Below are 20,907 nucleotides of genomic sequence, written 5' to 3'. Positions count from 1 at the left end.
GATCTCAACACACACATAGAATGCTGGAGGATCTCAGCAGGTCAGGCAGCATCTATGGAAAAGAGTAAACGGTCGACATTTCGGGCTGAGACCCTTCATCAGGACTGGAAAAAAAGATGGGAAGTCAGAGCAATAAGGTGGAGGGAGGTGAGGAAGAAGTACAAGGTGGTAGGTGATAGGTAAAACCGGGAGAGGGGGAGCGGTGAAGTAAAGAGCTGTGCAGTTGATTAGTGAAAGAGATACAGGCTGGAGAAAGGGGAATCTGATAAGACCATGGAAGAAAGGGAAGGGGGAGGAGGTAAGGAGATAATGTGAAAGAGAGAAACAGGAATGGGGGAATGGTGAAGGGGGGCTGTCAATTGATGTTCATGCCATCAGGTTGGAGGCTAACCAGACGGAATATAAAGTGTTGCTCTTCCAACCTCATCGCGGCAGGAGAGGCAGCCATGGACTGTCATGATGGAAAATGAATCTCAGTGTAGTATATGGTGAGAATTTACTTTGACTTTGACTTCAGCGCAACTTTGTATAATCTAACTAAATTGTTCTTACTTCCACACAAGCAGGGGCCTCCCACTGATATTCCTTGTACCGGCCCAGCCTCATTCCCAAAACTGCCAGTCCCACTTTCTTCTTGTAGAGCTTGTCTCAGCAATTCTCCCGAACCTAAGTAATGAATTCAGCACTCTCTATTCCTTAAGCACCGACTCTGCCCCAGTTAACATCAAAACTTCAGTATTTTGGCTTGTCATACTCTTCCTTGCTCTCTACCTCATCCAGTAGCTTTGTAACTAAGAATGTTAACCTTCCAAAGTAATTCTTCTTAAGTTATATTTCAGTATAGCTAAAATCTTATTACTGTCTACATTTCTCGCTGCCTTGGTAAAGCAGCCGACATAGAAAATCCTCACCCACTGCAGATGTCTGCTCTTGTTTCGCCTCCCTGTCACAACTGCACACACTGCCACAGAGTCTGGGCAAAGCAGGCGGGCAGCTGAAAGACAACAATCACACACGAGAGAATGAACGCATTCCAGTCATTCTCTGTAATTGTAGTTTACTCTCTCCTTTGGTTTAGTGTTGTCAAGTCTAGATTGAGGCACGACGATGACAACGCACCTGGCTCAACTCAGTCAACATTCTGGGAAAGAAGATTTGTGATTAGATAGACGCTGTTAAAGGATCGGTATTAATTTAGTTCTAGGTTACTACTTTCAGGCCACTGTGATGCTGTTAGTTTTTAACTAGTTTGAGAGATTTTAGTTAGTGGTTCTGTTGGCCTAGCGTTTATTATTTTCCTTTGCTCTGTACAGTTATTACCAAAACTCAGTGAACTGTTCATTCCGTGTCTGTATCTATCCCTTTGGACTTGGGCCATCACTGAACTGTGTTACTCCCATTGGACAGGAGATACAAATTCCTGAAAACATGTACCACTAGGCTCAGCTTTTACCCCACTCTTATATGACTTTTGAATGGTTCCTTAGCGCAATAAGGTGGACTCTTAACCTCACAATTTACCCGCTAGGTCCTTGCAACTTATTGTCTGCCTGCACTGCACTTTCTTTGTAACTGTAACACTTTATTCTGCATTCTGTTATTGTTTTCACACTGATGTGATGACATGATCTGTACGGATGGCACAGAAGACAATGTTTTCACTGTACCTTAGTACATGAGAAGATAATAAAACAACCTACTAATTTTGTAAACTCTTCACATTTACTGAATATATGTGCTACTCAGTACAACCAGAGTCTGTTTTTGTCTATTTTCAACTTCTGTTTTCTCTGCCTTCTTATTAATGCCTTCCCTTCCAGTTCTCCTCCAGTTCCCTTTTGTATTTGTGCCCAGCTTCTCATCCATGTCCCAGGCTGGTTTAAAGCAAATATCCCGATGTGATTCTTGATCCCAGCCTGACGAGATGCAACTGGTCAGGCCTGTACAGGTCTCACCTATGTTTGGTCCCAAAACTCCAAGAATTCAAATCCTTACCCCCGGTGCCACCTCTCCCAGTGCATCCCCTGTTATTTCTGTACTCTCTGGCCTGTGGTCCCAGAGATATACCAGAGGATACTCTTGCTATGAGGTCTTCTTCACCTCCTCCTTAACCTCTTACAATTTATTTTCTTCTGCCTATGTCATTGGCACAAAAATGGGTCATGACCGCTGGCCATTCACCTAACCCTTCCTGATTATTCCACAGCTGCTTGATGACATCAGGGGGAGGCAACGTACCATCCTGGGACTGTATCTTCAAACAACTGCTTGCTCCCCTAACTTCCCTCTCAATCCAATTCTCCCGCCTAAACCCCATAACCTTGACACCTTTACTAATCAAGAAGCTATCAAAGTCTGCTTTAATTATACCCAATGATCTGGCCTCCACATCCATCTGTGACAATGAACTCCACTGATTCTCCACCTTCTAGCTCAAAGGACTTCCTCCTGATCTTAGTTCTAAAGTTCTTAGTTCACAAGTGGTCCCAACACTGACCCCTGCAGAACACCACTAGTTACTGGCAGCCATCCAGAAAATGTCCCCTTTATTCCCATTCTTTGCCTCCTATCAGTATCCTGAGTCTGTTCCCCCTGGCCTTAGACTCCCCCAGTATTGGAAACATACTCCCAGGTCTACTCTCTCTAGGTCTTTCAATATTCTAAAGGTTTAAATGAGATCGTCACCCCCCCCCCCCATTCTTCAAAACTCCAGTGAGTACAGTCCCAAATGCTTCTCATATGTTAATCCTTTTAGTTATGGAATCATTTTCTTGAACCTTCTCCAAACCCTCTCCAATGCCAGCACATTCTTTCTTAGACAAGGGTCCCAAAACAGTTCACAATACTCCAAGCGTGGTCTGACCAATAGCTTATAAAGCTTTAGCTTTACATACTAGCTTGTTTTCTAGTCCCCTCAACATAAATGCCAACATTGAATTTGCCTTCCTTACCACCGACTCAACCTGCAAGTTAAGCTTAGGGACTTGCAGCACCTATTTCTGAATTTGCTTCCTATTTGGAAAATAGTCTACGCCTTTATTTTTCTACCAAACTGCATGACCATGCACTTCTCTGCTCTAGATTCCATCCATCACTTCTTTGACTGTTCTCCTAGTCTGTCCAAGTCCTTATATAGATTCCCGCTTTCTTCAACACTGTCTGTCCCTCCACCCATCTTTGTATCATCTGCAAACTTGGCCACAAAGCTATCAATTCCAATATCCAAATTATTAACATGTAATGTGTAAACAAGTGGTCCCAACACTGACCCCTGCAGAACACCACTAGTTACTGGCAGCCATCCAGAAAATGTCCCCTTTATTCCCATTCTTTGCCTCCTGTCAGTCAGCCAATCTTCTATCCATGCTAATATGTTTCCAGCAATACAATAGGTTTAATCTTGTTTAGCAGCCTCATGTGAGGCACATTGTCAAAGATTTTCTGAAAATTTCAAGTAGACAACATCTACTATCTCTCCCTTGCCTATCCTGCTTGTTCCTTCCTCAAAAAATTACAACTGATTTATCAGGCAAGATTTCCCTTTTTAGAAACCATGCTGGCCTTGGCAATTTTTTTCATGAACTTCTTAATACTCTGAAACCTCATCCTTAATAATGAACTCTAACATCTTGCCAGCCACTGAGGTCAGTCTAACTGGCCTAACCAGCCTATAATGTCCTGACTTTTGCCTCTCACCATTATTAACATGTGGAATATCATTTGCAAATTTCCAGTCCTCTGGAACCATTCCAGAATCTAGTGATTCTTGAAAGATCATTAAGAAAGCCTTTGCAATCTCTTCAGCCATCTTTTTCAGAACCCTGGTGCAGATATGTTCAGAACTTTCAGTTTCCTCAAGTACCTTCTCTTTAGTAATAGCAACTACACTCAATTTTGCCCTGACTCTCTTGAACTTCTGGCATGCTGCTGGTGTCGTCCACAGTGAAAACTGACACAAAATACTTCACCACAGTGTTCAAGTTCTCCCTACCCTGGGTCCCACGCTACATTCTCCGATTTGCATCTCAAGTTATCCATGTCCGATCTCTTCCCAAAACCCTGAGCAACGCACACAAAATACTGGAGAAACTCAACAGGTCAGACAGCATCTATAGAGGGGAATAAACAGTCGATGTTTTGAGTCAAGACCCTTGATCAGGACTGGAAAGGAAGGGGGCAGAGCCCAGAATAAGAATGTTGGGGGAAGGGGAAGTACAAGCTCACAGTTGATGGGTGTGATCAGGTCAGGGGTGGAATGGGTTGATGTGAGAAGCTGTGTGGTGATAGGAGGAGGACTTAAAGGGTAGAAGAAGGAGGAATCTAGTAGATAGGACAGTGGACCATGGAAGAAAGGGAATGAGGACGGGATCTAGAGAGAGGTGCTGAGCAGGCAAGGAGAAGAGAAGGGGTGAGAGGGAAACCAGTAAGGAAATGGAAAGTGAAGGAAGGGAGAGTCAGTGGAATTACCAGAAGCTAGAGAAACCGATGTTCATGCCATCAGATTGGAGACTACTCACTACCCTTCCCACTGACCCTTTCTCCCCTCCCCAACTCTTCATTTTCCTTCATTCTAGTTTTCCCCTCATCCCTTCTCTTCTTCTCCCCTACCCTCAGGACTTTCCCATTGCCTCCCATTTGTTCCTTTCTCCTAAGGCCGACTGCCCTTTCCTATCAGATTCCTTCACCTCAGCCTTTTATCTCTTCCACCTCTCCCTACCCAGCTTCTCATGTCATTCGCCCCCTTCCCCCTCCCCTGACTTCACCTGCCATCTTGTACACCTTATCCTCCCCCCAACTTCTTACTCCGACTGCTTCCCTCTTCCTCTCCGGTCCCGATGAAGGGTCCGTCTGAAATGTCAAATGATCTGCTGAGTCCCTGCACCATTTTATGTGTGTTGCAGAAGATTTCCACAATCTGTTGTGGTTATGACTTTCTAAACACTGAGTGTTTCGTCTATCAGTTGTTGATCTGATCTCCTGAGTTTTCAAACTCTCTCTCCACTTTGCTGACCAGCTTTGAAAATCTCTCCTTCTCATTGACTGACAGGATAAGATCATTATGACTATCTTTTAGTTAAATTAAAGGCAATCTGATGTTATTATTGCTAGCTATGAAAGAATGAAGAACCCTTTCATTAACCTGTTCTCTAGTCAAAGTATGGTTCCACTTAAATCAGTGCAGAAGATAACAATTATAAACATTTCCTGTTCCTGTTGCTGGTAAAATTGATCAGTTGAAAGGAGATCTTTTAAGCAATTTTTGTTCCTTCATCTTGCTTTTTACATTAATAGATGGTCCAATAACAACTTTTCAACTCCATATAATTCTCTAACCACAGAACACCTTGTTCTGTTGAACTCTGCTCTCTCTCCCTTCCTCCTCCCCCTATGAACAGTTCAGCCAGACAGGATCTCTGCTCTTGCTGCCCTCCCCAGGGGACATCAAACTTAAACTGCTTAGAAACCAGGGTGCCTGAAGAATTTGCCTGAGCCAGCCACACTCACAGCACCCTGTCTCTTTTCAAATTCCTGCTGTTGCAATAATAGTTTTTTTTTAAAAATCTGAGATCGTCTCACAGGAGAGGAGAAAGTTCAGCTGAATAGGATCCAACTCAAGGCTTCAATTAGATTTGTGTCTGTTAACCGTTCAGTTGCAATTACTTCCTCTCAGTCTAGAATTGGCAAAGTCATTGTAACTCGCCATACACGGAAGCATAACGTTTCACCGGTGATCTGGTTTATTCCTGGATTTCGGCAGCCCCACAGAGGTTGGTACTTATTGCCCATCCTTTAAGTTCTGCCACGGTGGCATAGGGGGTTAGTGCACTGATATACAATGTCACGCGATCGGGGTTCAATTCCCGCCACGGTCGAGAGGAGTTTGTATGTTCTCCTTGTGATCATGTGGGTTTCCTCTGGGTGCTCGGGTTATTGCCCACATTCCACAGACATTTAGTTAGGGTTAGTGAATTGTGGGCCTACTATGTGGACGCTCCCAGCACATTCCTCACTGATTCACGTTATATGTTAAAGTCCAAAAGTTCAAAAGTGCTGAAGAGAGCTGGTCTGTGCACATCAATACTCATGATTCTACAGATGTGCAGTTGTGAGCATTCTAACATGCTGCATCACTGTATGGTATGGAAACTGCATTGGAACAGACCAGAGGGCTGTAAAACGTGTAGTTCAAACTGCCCAAAGCATCATCAGCACCAACTATCCACTATCAAGGACACACACTCAGTGGCCACTTTATTAGGTACATTTCTACTCTTGTTTCTTAATGTAAGCATCTAATCAGCCAATCATGTGGCAGCAATTCAGAGCAAAAAAGAAGCATGCAGACAATTGTCAAGAGAGATAGTTGTTGCTCAAATCAAATATCAGGATGGGGTAGAAATGTGATCTAAGTGACTTTGATCACAGAGAAATTGCTGGTGCCAGATGGGGTGGTTTGAGTATCTCAGAACTTGCTGATCTCCTGGGATTTTCATGCACAACAGCCTCTAGAGTTTACAGAGAACATCTTGTTAATGATAGAGATCAGAGGGGAATGGCCAGATCAGCTCAAGATGACAGGAAGGTGACAGTAACTCAAATAGCCACAACTTACAACAGAAAAGCAGCTCTGAATGCACAACACATCGAGCCTTGAACTGGATGGGCTACAGCAGCAGGAGACCACATACAGAAATACACTCAGTTGTCACTTTATTAACTAGTTCCTCTACCTAAAAAAGTGGCCTCTGAGTGTACATTGGAAAGGTGCTGGAATGAATGCCGGCATCATCATGAAGAATTGTATCCATCAGAGAAGACGCTACACAGCATCCACACCAGGACCCCCAGACTTAAACACAGCTATCACCCAAACTATCAACACCTCCACCCGTTAACTCACCCCACCTCCAGTCACTTTACACACGTACCATCAGTCTAATTATGTAACAGTTAATTGTACACTACATTGTGTTTTGCAGGATTGTTTTTATACTTATTGCGTTTTTGTTTTTTTTATTGTGTTCTTTATGCTTCTTGTGTATTTTTTACGCTGCATCAGATCTAGGGTAACAATCGTTTTGCTTTCCTTTACATTTGTCCACTGAAGAATTTCTTTTACATTTGTCCATTGAAGAATGACAATCAACAATCCTAAATCTTGATAAGGGAAGAAGTGTGTGTTTACAGATCCTGAGCGCCTGCACGATAGATTGATAATGGCTCAAATGTCACACCAGACACTTTCCTTTAATAACTGTGGAATGGAATAAGATCAGAGAGTGATATTAGAACAACACTAGTAAGAGCATGGTCAGATATCGTGAACGAGCTGGTCACCAGATTACAAGAAGAGTGATTGCAGTAAGAGAGTGAATGGAGGTTTACAATGCTATCACCAGTCCAGAAACTGCAAGTATATGGAAATATTGGAAATGCTAAGCTAGGGTAATCTAATGTGGAACAGAGACTGGGGGGGGGGGCACTTAACAGAGCTGGATAAAATGATTGGGGTCCCAGACAAAGTGAACATGAAGAGCCTATTTCCTCTGGAAGTTAGTTCAAAATCCAGAGGAATTGGTAGAAGAGGTAGAGAGAAAATTTGGGAGAAGCAATCATCCAGGCTAACTGGAGTCTGGAACTCACGGCTAGAAAGGGTGAGAGAGGCAGACAGCTTCATCTCCTTGAAGTAGTACTTGGATGTGTTATTGAATCAGAATAAGAGTCAGTATCAGGTTTATGATCACTGATGTATGTTGGGAAATCTGTTGTTTTGGGGCAGCCGTACAGAGCAAGACATAAAAATGTATGAAAAAGGAATAGTGAGGTAGCATTCATGGGTTCATTAAAATATATAGATATATACAAAATATATAGATAAATCATTAGTGCAACTAGTGCAATTTTTTTCCATTCTTCTTTACAAAACTGCTCAAGCTCTGTCAGATTGCATGAGGATTGTGAATGAAAAGCCCTTTTCAAATCGAGCCGCAAATTCTCAGTTTGATTGAGGTCTGGACTCTGACTTGGCCACTCCAGGACATTAACTTTGCTATTTTTAAGCCGTTCCAGTGTAGCTTTGACTTTATGCTTGGGGTCCTTGTCTTGCTGGAAAACAAATCTCCTCTCAAGCTACAGTTCTGTTGCAGACTGCATCAGGTTTCCCTCCAGGATTTCTCTGTATTTTGCTGCATTCATTTTGCCCTCTATCTTCACAAGCCTTCCAAGGCCCGCTGCAGTGAAGCATCCCCACAGCATGATGCAGCCACCACCATGCTTCATGGTAGAGATAGTGTGTTTTTGATGATGTGCAGTATTTGGCTTATGCCAAACATAGCGTTTAGTCTGATGGTCAAAAAAGCTCAGTTTTGGTTTAATCAGATTATAGAACCTTCTTGCAGTTGACTTCAGAGTCTCCTACATACCTTCTGACAAATTCTGCGATTTCATGTGAGTTTTATCAACAGTGGCTTCCTCTTTGCCATTCTCCCATAAAACTGCGACTGGTGAAGTACCCAGGAAACAGTTGTACGCACAGTGTCTCCCACCTCACCCACTGAAGCTTGTAACTCCTCCAGAGCTGTCACAGGTCTCTTGATGGCCGTCCTCACTAGTCCCCTTCTTGCACGGTCTCTCAGTTTTTGAGGTTGGCCTGCTCGAGGCAGATATACAGCTGTGCCATATTCTTTCCATTTCTTGATGATTGACTTAACTGTACTCCAAGGGATATTCAGTGACTTGGAAATTTTCTTGTATCTATCTCCTAACTTGTGCTTTTCAATAATCTTTTCGTGGAGTTGCTTGGAGTGTACTTTTGTCTTCATGGTGTAGTTTTTGCCAGGATACTGACTCACCAGCAGTTGGACCTTCTAGATACAGGTGTATTTTAGTTCAGTTGAATCACTTTGACTGCACTCAGGTTTATAATATAGCTTGGACTCCTTAGCTAATTATGTGACTTCAAAAACAAATTGGGAGCACCAGGAATGATTTGTTGTGTCATACTAAGGGGGGTGAATACTTATACAATCAATTATTTTTGTGTTTTATATTTGTAATTAATTTAAATCACTTTGCAGAGATTTGTTTCCACTTTGACATGGAAAAGTCATTTTTGTTGATCAGTGTCAAAAGAAACCAAACTAAATACACTGTGATTCAATGTTGTAAAACAAGAAAACACAAAAACTTCAAAGGGGGTGGGAAGTTGAATTCTTTTTATAGGCACTGTCATGTTCATGGGTTCTTTGTCCATTAGAAATCTGATGGCAGAGTGGAAGAGGCTGTACCTAAAGTGTTGAGTGTTTGTCTTCAGGCTCCTGTACCTTCTCTGATGGTAGTAATGATGGATGCAGACTTCTTGACGTATTGCCTTTTGAAAATGTCTTTGATGGTGGGACTGCTAGTGCCCATGATGGAGCTGCCTGTGCTTCATTGTCTGGAGCACCTGGACAATGAAGATGCCTACTTCAGCAGGGATTTGATCCATTCCAGAGATGACTGGAAATGTATTAACTGAAAGCCCCTTCTGTTTCTATCATTGTCCACAGACACAAAAGTGGAGAGTAAGGACCAGGAATGATCTTTTGAATCTCATATTTAATACAAATTACTATAATTTGCAAACATAAGTAAATAGTGCAAAAGATGGATATTGGGGTAGTGTCAATGGGTTCATGTTCTAATAGAAATCTGATAGCGAAGAGAAATAAAATCTTCCCGAATCATTGAGTGTGGGTCTTAAGGATCCTGAACCTCCTCCCTGATGGTAGTAATGAAAAGGGGGCATGCACGCCCTAATGGTGCGAGTCTTTACTGATGGGTCATTTAACGATGCCCTCAGTGGCAGAGAGGGCTATGCCTATGATGGAGCTCATGGGGTCTACAACGCTCTGCAGCACCTTGCAAGCTGAGCACTGGAACCTCCATACCAGGCCACACTGCAATACTTCAGCAGGGACTTTCCAGAGACCAATGCAAACGTGGCAACTGAGATCCCCTCCTGCTTCTACTGTCGACCACAGATACAAGTTAAAGCGGAGAGTAAACACCAGGAGAGATCTTTTGAATCTTCTTTTCTAAGTACTGATGAGCTAAGGCCAATTTGCAAAAATCATTCCTGCTGTCCAGAGAGCCCTGAATAAGCTTGGGATTTTCTCATTTGCTCTACTCAGTGCTACCCTGGCCAGTGACCTCAGCTTATTGTTTGGAAAGAAATTGACTTGTGTGCTTCTATTTTAAGTGCAGTGTTTCAGGGTATATATCGCTAATGAAATTCTGTCATAACAAAGTGTGATATTGAGTTTGCAGACATATAAACACTGCTTTGTAAGGCCAAATAAGATGCCTGCTGGCACTTACCACTTGTTTGAGCTGTAGGAACTGAAGACAGCGAATCTTTAAATAATATTCTCCTTGCACAGAATAAAACAAATATTAAAAATAGTCATCTCAAGCCAGCTGTCTCTTTGAGCCTGTACTACCAATAGATAAGGTCACAGCTGATCCAACAAGGGCTTAAGCACCCCTCTCCTGCTTACTGCGGCCCCTTGACTCCTCTATAGTTTAAGTGTCTGCCTTGAATCTATTCGGTGACTTCACCATCACAGCCTCCTGGGCTACAAATTCATGACTACCTGAGAGAAGAAATCAGTGAATATGGAAAGCCGTGAATACAGCCCAGAACACCACAGCTGAAGCCCTCCCCACCACTGAGCACACTTACAAGGAGTATTATCACAAGAACACATCCTTTATCATCAAAGACCCCCAGCACCCAGGCCATACTCCCTCTCACTGCCACCACTAAGCAGAAGATACACAATGTTCAGGAATAGCTATTCCCCTTCAACCACTGGGTCCCTAAACTGGAATAGATAACTTCATTCACCTCAACTCTGAACTGATTCCATGACCTATAAACCCACTTTCAAGGACTCTTTACCATTCATGTTCTCAGTATTTTTTAAATTCACACAGTTTGTCTTTTTTTGCACGTTGGTTGTCTGTCAGACTATGTTTATGTATAATTTTTCAAAAATTCTATTGATTTTCTTTATTTTCCTGGAAATGCCTGCAGGAAAATGAATCTCGAGGAGACGTATATTTGATAATAAATTTACTTTGACTTTGGCCTTGAAATTCTTCCTCATCATCTTTGATGGGCAACACATTATTGTAAAGCTATGCTCTATAGTTGGCCCTCAAGAGGAGAAATGTCCGCTGAGCACATATTGAGCCAGTTCCTTTCAGAATTTTACACCAATAGATACAGGCTCAACCTCCTCAACCTCTCTTACCACATCAGCTCCGTTACCCCAGGAACTACCCAATGAACCTTCTGGGCACTGCCTCCAGATCAAGCACATCACTCCTTAAACATAAAGACCAGAACTTTACCCTACACAGTTCTGTGCATAAGTCTTAGGGACATGCATATATAGCTAGGATCCCAGACTTCTGCACAATACTGTAGTGATTTTGTGTATTGCACTGTACTGCTGCTGCGAAAGGAAAACTAATTTCATGAATATGTGAGTGAAGATAAACCTGATTCTGATACGGGTCTCTATTGTGGACTGAGAGTGGGAAGGGGGCAGGAAGAGGGCAATCATGGTTGGAAAAAGGGGAAGGAAGAGTGGATGGAGTGGGAAGCGCCAGAGAGACATCTAGCAATGATCAATAAACTGCAAAGTTTGCAAATGATTGAAGATAGGTGGAAGAGAAGGTAGTTTTGAGGAATTAGAGAGGCTACAGAGGACTTTGACAGATCAGGAGAATGAGCAAAGAAAAGGCAGATGGAAAACGAAGTCTGGAGGTGTGAGCCCAAGCACTTTGGTAGAAGAAATGAAAAGACTATTTTCTAAATGGTGAGAAAATACAAAATGACTGAGGTGCGAAGGGACCTGGGAGTCTTTGTGCAGAATTCCATGAAGTTTTATTTGCAGTTTGAGTATGTGGCGAGAAAGGCAAATGCAATGTTAGCAATCACGTCAAGAGGACTAGAATATTAAAACAAGGATGTAACGTTGAGACTTTATAAAGTACTGGAGAGGCCTCACTTGGAGTATTGCGAGTAGTCTTAGAAAGGACGAGTTGAAACTAGGAAAGGTTCAAATAAGGTTCATGAAAGTTATTCCAGGGTTGAATGGCTTGTCATATGAAGAGTGTCTGATGGGTCTGGGCCTGTATTCACTGGAATTCAGAAGAATGAGGGTTCAGGGCATGAAGGGATAAGGAGGGAAGGCGGGAGATTGGAGTTGAGAAGAAAATTGTATCGGCCATGAGGAAAGGGTGGAGCAGACTCGATGGGCCAAATAGCCTAATTTTGCTCTCATATCATACATTGATTGGTTTCCCACATTTTTCTAAAGGTCTAGGTTGTGCAGAAATTGATGTACAAGTGTCACCTTTTCCTATGACTTCTTGCTGACAATAGTTTGTGTTGAAGTACAGTTGAAAATCATGGCTTGGGTTTAGTTGTTTATTAGTTGTTTTTCGGTTTGAACAGACAGAGAGAGGAGTTAGTGGTCAGGTCAGGGATGTGGGGGAATTAGAAGTCAGGCCGGAGTCTAAGCCTCTGCTCTGCATTGAAAGGCCAGTGATGCAGATGTGGGACAATCTATGGCCTGGTCAGTTGCTGGATTGGCAGACCAGTGTGGACAAAGTCTGGTGACCCTCTCTCCTCCAGGGTCACTGAGTAGTTGGCAGGTTCTGCAGTCAGGGTTCCATTTAGGACGGGAAAACAAGGCCCAATGAACCCTTGAGTCAGTGAGGCCTAGTGTAAAGGGTCCCATCACTGACGAGTCTGGAGTTTTAAGTCTAGTGTTCAGTGGTTATTGCTGAGAATTGAAGCCCAAGGATTGAATCAGAGGTCCAGAAGTCAAGACTCATTGACAGGAGCCCTGATCTGTGAATCTCTGTGAGTCCACTGGGGTAGTTGAAGGCCCATTGACTGCGAGTCCAAATTTGAGTCTGCTGGAGGCTGGAGGCCAAAGGAGAAGGCCTGCCCTGGGGTTAGATGACTGTGTGGGTGGGAGGAAGGGAAGAACAGGGGTTTGTTTTGCTTTTGCAAACATGAGGAAATCTGCAGATGCTGGAAATTCGAGCAACACACACAAAATGTTGGTGGAATGCAGCAGGCCAGGCGGCATCTATAGGAAGAAGTACAGTCAACGTTTTGGGCCGAGACCTTTCATCAGGACTAACTGAAAGAAAAGATAGTAAGAGATTTGAAAGTAGAAGGGGGAGGGGGAAATCCGAAATGATAGGAGAAGACAGGAGGGAAAGGGGAGGAGGGGCATTAACGGAAATTAGAGAAATCAATGTTCATGCCATCAGATTGGAGACTACGCAGACGGAATATAAGGTGTTGTTCCTCCAACCTGAGTGTGGCTTCATCTTGACAGTAGAGGAGGCCATGGATAGACATATCAGAATGGGAATGGGACGTGGAATTGAAATGTGAGGCCACTGGGAGATCCTGCTTTCTCTGGTAGGTGTTCAGCAAAACGGTCTCCCAGTCTGTGTTGGGTCTCACGAATATATGAAAGGCCACACCGGGAGCACTGGACCGGGCATACCACACCAGTACCGGTTTTCCTTTTGTTGTTTTGTTTTTTTGTTGTGTTCTGTTTTGTTGTGCTGTGTGTTGCTCTGCTGAACACGGTGGACATGCTATGGAGACTCCAGATTGTGTGGTGGCACTTGTGGGCAGCCCTTGTGTGTGTTGATTGTTGATACAAGTGACAACATTTCACTATATATTTTGATGTACAAGTGGTAAATAAATTTCAATCTTGAATCTTGATTTGGTGACAGACATAAACAAACACGTGGGAAGACTTAGGTGTAGCGATGCTGAAATAACGACACGCAGTCGTTAAGATGTTTCGAGACTAGTTTATTCAAACTTCACGGCGCTGGCATTTAATCCCTAGTGCCCGCCCTCTCCGTGCGGAAATGACATCAGAGGTGCATTACCAAAGTCTCCCCCTGCGCGCTGGCTATTTGTGAGCCGGTTCGCCTGCACAGAAAGTGGGTCACAGAAATAACACCCCGCTCAGAACTGGCGAAGTCCACAGTCTGGATCAGCCTCTGTTTGGGACGTCTGTTTCTGCGCCCCGGTCCCTGAACTTCAACTGGCTGCGCCAAGTCCACATGAGCTGGTTTGAGTCGATCCACCGTGAAAATCTTCTCTCTCCCCCCAATGTCCAGAACGTACGTGGACCCGTTGTTGTTGATCACCTTGAACGACCCCTCGTACGGCCGCTGTAGCGGTGCCCACTGTCCGCCCCTTCGTACAAACACAAACTTACAGTTCTGCAGGTCTTTGGGTACGTAGGTCGGGTTCTGCCCATGCTGTGAAGTCGGTACAGGGGCCAGGTTGCCGAGCCTCTTGCGTAGTCTGTCCAGGACTGCTGCAGGTTCTTCCTCTTGCCCCCTTGGGGCTGGTATGAACTCTCCCGGGACGGCCAGAGGCGCGCCGTATACCAACTTGGCCGACGAGGCGTGCAGATCCACTTTGGGCACCGTGCGGATTCCGAGCAGGACCCAGGGAAGCTCGTCCACCCAGTTAGGTCCTCTCAGGCAGGCCATGAGCGGCGACTTCAAGTGACAGTGGAAGCGTTCCACTAGTCCTTTCGACTGTGGGTGGTAGGCAGTAGTGTGGTGCAGCTGCGTTTCCAACAGGCTGGCCACAGCCGACCACAGGCTGGAGGTGAACTGGGTGCCTCTGTCGGAGGTAATGTGGGCCGATACCCCGAAGCGTGCTACCCAGGTTGCAATCAGTGCTCGGGCGCAGGAATCGGCGGTGGTCGGTGAGCGGGACCGCCTCTGGCCACCTCGTGAACCGGCCTACTATAGTTAGGAGGTACCGCGCTCCTCGGGACACTGGTAGGGGGCCCATGATATCCACATGAATGTGGTAGAACCTCCAGTGGGTGGGTTCGAACTGCTGCAGCGGGGCTTTAGTGTGCCGCTGCACCTTGGCTGTTTGGCACTGCGCGCATGCTCTGGCCCATTCACTGACCTGCTTGCGAAGTCCGTGCCACGCAAACTTGCTGGAGACCAGCCGGACGGTTGTCCTGATAGATGGGTGCGCCAAACCGTGTATGGAGTCGAAAACTCGCCGCCTCCAGGCTGCCGGGACGATGGGGCAAGTTTGGCCGGTAGCCACATCGCACAGGAGGGTCCTATCACCTGGGCCTACGAGAAAGTCCTGCAGCTGCAAACCCGAGACTGCGGTCCTGTAGCTGGGCATTTCGTCGTCTGCCTGCTGTGCCTCCGCCAGTGCTGCATAGTCCACCCCTGGGGACAGGGCCTGGACAGCTGGTCTGGAGAGTGCATCTCCCACAACGTTGTCCTTTCCCGAGACATGCTGGATGTCCGTCGTGTACTCGGAGATGTAGGACAGATGTCGCTGCTGGCGAGCTGACCAGGGATCGGACACCTTCATGAATGCGGTCAACGGTTTGTGGTCTGTGAACGCGGTGAAGTACCTGAAATGCTGGATTGCCAGAGACACTTGCCAACAGCTCCCGGTCGAAAGCACTGTACCTGAGTTCGAGTGCTTGTACTTGAGTCGTAGGTGCTTGCTGAAGAATACCAAGGGTTGCCAGCGCCCCTCGATGAGTTGCTCCAGCACCCCACCGACTGCTGTGTCGGATGCTTCCACTGTGAGTGCAGTTGGAACGTCGGTTCTGGGGTGCACCAGCATCGCGGCATCTGCCAAGGCTTCCTTGGCTTTAACGAAAGCGTCCGCGGCCTCCTCGTCCCAAGTAATGTCCTTACCTTTACCCGACATCGGGGTGAACAAAGGGCGCATAATACGGGCTGCTGAGGGGAGGAAACGGTGGTAGAAGTTCACCGTACCAACAAACTCTTGCAGGCTTTTGACAGTGTTCGGCTGGGCAAAGTGGCGGATCGCGTCTACCTTGGCGGGCGGAGGTGTTGCTTCGTCTTTGGTAATCCTGTGGCCCAGGAAGTCAATGGTATTGAGACTGAACTGGCATTTGGCCGGGTTGATCGTGAGGCCGAAATCACTCAGGTGGGAGTAGAACTGGTGGAGGTGGGACAGATGCTCCTGGCGACTACTGCTGGCTATAAGGATGTCATCCAAATAGATGAACACAAAGTCCAAGTCGCATCCCACCACATCTATTAGCTGCTGGAACGTCTGTGCGACATTCTTCAGGCTGAATGGCATTCGGAGGAACTCGAACAGGCCGAATGGGGTGATAAGTGCCGTTTTGGGGATGTCTTCAGGGTGCACAAGGATTTGATAGTATCCCCGGACGAGATCTACTCTGGAAAAGATTCTTGCCCCGTGCAGGTTTGCTGCAAAGTCCTGTATGTGTGGCATGGGGTAGCGGTCTGGAGTTGTAGCCTCGTTCAGTCTGTGGTAGTCGCCACATGGTTTCCAAACCCTGGCTGCTTTGGGCACCATGTGCAGGGGGGAGGTCCACGGGCTGTCGGACCTCCGTATGATCCCCAATTCCTCCATCCTCTTGAACTCCTCCTTCACCAGGCACAGCTTTTCCAGGGGGAGCCTTCGTGCGCGGGCATAGAGGGGTGGTCCCTGGGTCGGATTGTGGTGCTGTACCCTGTGTCTGGGCATGGCTGCCGTGAACTGCGGTGCCAGAATCGATGGAAAGTCCACCAGAATTCTGGTGAATTCATTGTCCGACAGCGTGATGTAGTCCAGATGTGGGGCCAACAACTTGGCTTCACCCAGGGAGATCGTCTGGAAAGTCTCGGCATGTACCAGTCTTTTCCCTTGCAAGTCGACCAGCAGGCTGTGAGCTCGCAAGAAGTCTGCCCCCAGGAGTGGTTGGGCCACTGCGGCCAGTGTGAAGTCCCACGTGAACTGGTTGGTGCCGAACTGCAGCTGCACTGTGCGGGTGCCGTAGGTCTGTATTGTACTGCCGTTTGTGGCCCTTAGGGTGGGTCCTGGCTTCCTGTTGCGGGTGTCGTACTCCGTCGGGGGCAAGATGCTGATTTCTGCTCTGGTGTCGACCAAGAAGTGACTGTTTGTCCCAGATGTACATGAGGCTGTCCTGGCGGCCAGCCGCCATAGTCATTAGCAGCAGCTGGCCCTGGTCCTGGCCCTTGCAGGGCGGGCGACAACGGTGGGCTTTTGTGCCCCTCCGCTGGTGGTAGAAACACCACTGTTCATGGCCTCCTCACTCCTGCCTCTGTGTTGTGTGCGCCCCCCTGCCGGGCCTGGTCTGGTCTGCTGTTGAGCGCGTGGCCTGGTAATCTGACCGACGGATGCCACGCTCTCCCTCTTGGCTTTCCATAGCACATCTGCCCGGGCTGCCACCTTCCGGGGGTCACTGAAATCTGCATCGGCCAGCAGCAGATGTATGTCCTCGGGCAGTTGCTCCAGGAACACTTGCTCGAAAATGAGGCAGGGCTTGTGTCCGTCAGCCAGGGCCAGCATCTCGTTCATCAATGCTGATGGCAGTCTGTCTCCCAAACCGTTCAGGTGAAGCAGGCGGGCACCTCGCTCACGCTGTGAGAGGCCAAAGGTCCCAATGAGCAGCGCATTGAATGCTTCATATTTGCCTTCTTCCGGGGGCGACTGTATGAAATCCGCAACCTGGGCAGCCGTCTCCTGGTCAAGGGCACTCACCACATGGTAGTAACGCGAGGAATCAGAAGATATCTGCCGAATCTGGAACTGGGCTTCTGCTTGGCTAAACCACACGTGTGGTCGCAGCATCCAGAAAGTCGGCAGTTTTAGTGAAACTGCGTGAACAGATGAAGAGTCGGTCATCTTTGGTCCAAATCCTGTTTGGACCGTCGGGGTCACCAATGTAGCGATGTGCTGCACACAGCACTGAAATAACGACACGCAGTCGGTAAGTCGTTTCGAGACTAGTTTATTCAAACTTCGCGGTGCTGGCATTTAATCCCTAGCGTCTGCCCTCTTCGGGCGGAAATGATGTCAGAGGTGCATTACCAAAGTCTCCCCCCATGCGCGGGCTATTTGTGAGCCGGTTTGCCTGTGCAGAAAGTGGGTCGCCACACAGGGACGTTAATAGTGCCAGCAGAGTGCTGTGTTTCCTCTTAAGTGCTTTGTGTATATCTTAGTGCCAAATGAAGACGTGATTTAGGGCCTGAATTACAATCAAATGTACAACATGTCAGATGCACACTCAGTTGGTGAAAGCTGCATGACGGCTTTAGGAATTATGATTTTCATGTTTCTACGTTGCCTGAAAATATTAAAAATAATTTCCCCAAGTCAGTGAAAACTCAGGATCATGAAATGTGCCTCCAGCTGAGGCATGTCCCCATGGTGTGACATAACGGGATTATAGGACTTTCAAGCTTAGCGTCAAGGGACAAATAGGATGGACGTGTTAGTGGAGAGATGAATGAAAATTAACTTCCAAACAGACAGCTATTTCCCACAGAAAGGCCATACATCATTTTTAATTGACTGAAACTGAGCATGTGTGTGGTTGGTTACAGTATAAAATTAGGTCTAGATAATGAATTTTCTGAAACACATGAGTCTAGAGAAAACCAAAGTGACACAGAGAAGCCCAATTTGGTATATTTTTACACAAAAATACTTATATATAGAGGTATTGCACATCAGTTGAATTCACAGGTGTCTTTGTGGATGTTTCCATGGGAATTACCTACCACATCGCAAAGATCCAGGGGTTGCTAGGTAAAATGGCCGATGTAAGTTGCTTCTGGTTCTGCGGGGGTTACTGGGGTGGTGCTCACAGAATCTGGGGAGAATTAAATAGGATTAGTTTCAGATCAGTATAAATGGACATTTGATCATTGCCATGGGCTCAGGGGGTTGAAATAACTGTTTCTGCGCTCTGTGACACTATAATATTTAAGTTTCAACAAGTAAGGGTTTAAAATTCCAAACAGCCTCCCTTCTCCATTTCTGGCACTTTTTATACCTTTTTTCTCCTTTGAAAAGTGGATCTGATGAAGGAGGAACAAAGCTATCCCTTTTTAATAAAATGAAAGGCAGGAATGCAATGGAAAGCATGATAAAATAAACTGGTAATAGGAGTCAAACTGTTCTGAAAGAAAGTACTGTATCACAGCAAGCCACCAGATGTGTGGAAAAATATCAGCACTTAGGCCACAGCAGAACGGATCCAGCTCAGAGAAACAGCTTCCAAACCCACTGTCTGCCTACACGCGATTCACAGCCTTCTCTGGTCTAAGCTCATTCAGATATATCCAGAAGTGTGGAGTAGGAGAGGGTAAAAATAAGTAGGTGTTTTGAGAAGGACCATATAAGGAAATGCTGTCTTGTTATTTTACGCAGTTCAACATCCATTGCATTGCATTTGGGAAACTGAAGCAGATCAGAATCAGAATCACCGACATAAGTTATGAAATTTGTTGCTTTACGGCAGCAGGACTAACTAATGCATAACTAATGGCTGCATGCTACAATAAATAAAAAAAAGACAAAAGAGGAATAGTGAGGTGCTGTTCATGAGTTCATGAACTATTCAGAAATCTGAGGGGAAGAAACTGTTCCTAAAACACTGAGTGTATGTCCTCAGGCTTCTGTACCTCCTCCCTGTTCGTAGTAGTGAAAAGAGGGCATGTCCTGGAAGCTGAGGGTCCTTAATTTCGGACGTTGCCTTTTTGAGGTACTACATCTTGAAGATGTCCGCGGTAGCGGGTGGCTTGCGGCTGTGATGGAGCTGGCTGAATCTTCAGCCCCCTAAAGCCTAGTTTGATCCTGTGCATTGAAGCCTCTGTACTAGATGGTGATGCAACCAGTTAGAATGGTCTCCAATGTACATCTGTAGAAGTTTGCTAGAAGTTTTGGTGACTTATCAAATCTCCTCAAATTCCCATTGAAGTATAATGATGGGCACATCTTCTTCAACAATTGCATCAATATGTAGGGCCCAGGATAGATCCCCTGAGATGTTGACACCCATGAACTTGAAACTGCTCGCCCTTTCCACTGTCGACTCCTCAAGGAGAACCGGTGCTTGTTCTGTCTGCTTCATGATTTCATGATTTTGGATGACGGAAATCTGAAGTTACAACTGAAAATGCTGCCATTACTCAAGAGGTCAGACGGCATCTATGGAGAGAGAGGAAAGCACAGATGTCCCATTAGAGTTACCAGATCAGCTAGGTGCTTTCAGCATTTTCTGTTTTATTTTGTTGCCTTTGGAAATAAAGATTAAAATATAGAAATTCTTAAATCAGCAAACATTTTAGGGCTGGACCTTCATTCTTGCACTAGCACGACCATTCCCTGCAAGGACTCTACAACTCACATTCTTAGTGTTATTTTTTTTTCTTTGCACAATCTGACTTCTTTTGCACGTCAGTTGCTTATCATTCTTTTCATGTTTAGTTTATGGATGAAGGCAAGGCAGTGGATGTTGTCTACATGGACTTTAGCAAGACATTTGACAAGATCCCACGTGGGAGGCTGGTCAGGAAGGTTCAGTCGCTCAACATTCAGGATGAGGTAGTAAATTGGATTGGAAATTGGCTTTGTGGGAGAAGCCAGAGAGTGGCGGTAGAGGGTTGCCTCTCTGACTGGAGGCCTGTGACTCGTGGTGTGCCGCAAGGATCGGCGCTGGGCCCATAGTTGTTTGTCATCTACATCAACGATCTGGATGATAATGTGGTTAACTTGATCAGCAAGTTTGCGGATGACACCAAGACTGGGCATGTAGTGGACAGGGAGGTTGGCTATTGTGACTTGCAGAGGGATCTGGATCGGCTGGAAAAATAAGCTGAAAAATGGAAGATGAATTTAATGCAGGCAGGCGTGAGGTGATGCACTTCGGGAGGACCAACCAGGGTAAGTCTCACACAGTGAACGGTAGGGCACTGAGGGGTGCAGTAGAGTAAAGGGATTTGGGAATACAGGTTTGTAATACATTGAAG

At 45.9% G+C, this 20,907-nt stretch overlaps 1 long non-coding RNA gene across 1 annotated transcript in view; it reads left to right on the top strand.

Moving 5' to 3' along the window:
* The first annotated feature begins 5,602 nt into the window (after positions 1-5,602).
* The window catches only part of LOC132397797 (uncharacterized), a 37,438-nt gene continuing 22,133 nt past the window's right edge, over positions 5,603-20,907 (top strand). Inside the window, exon 1 of the long non-coding RNA XR_009513452.1 lies at positions 5,603-5,768. This is a non-coding gene — a long non-coding RNA (uncharacterized LOC132397797). The remainder of the gene's footprint in view (positions 5,769-20,907) is intronic.

This window comes from Hypanus sabinus, chromosome 8 (genome assembly GCF_030144855.1).
Source record: "Hypanus sabinus isolate sHypSab1 chromosome 8, sHypSab1.hap1, whole genome shotgun sequence".
Lineage (NCBI taxonomy): Eukaryota > Metazoa > Chordata > Chondrichthyes > Myliobatiformes > Dasyatidae > Hypanus > Hypanus sabinus.
Note: the sequence above shows the minus strand (reverse complement) of the source record. Positions and strands in the feature narration are given on the sequence as shown.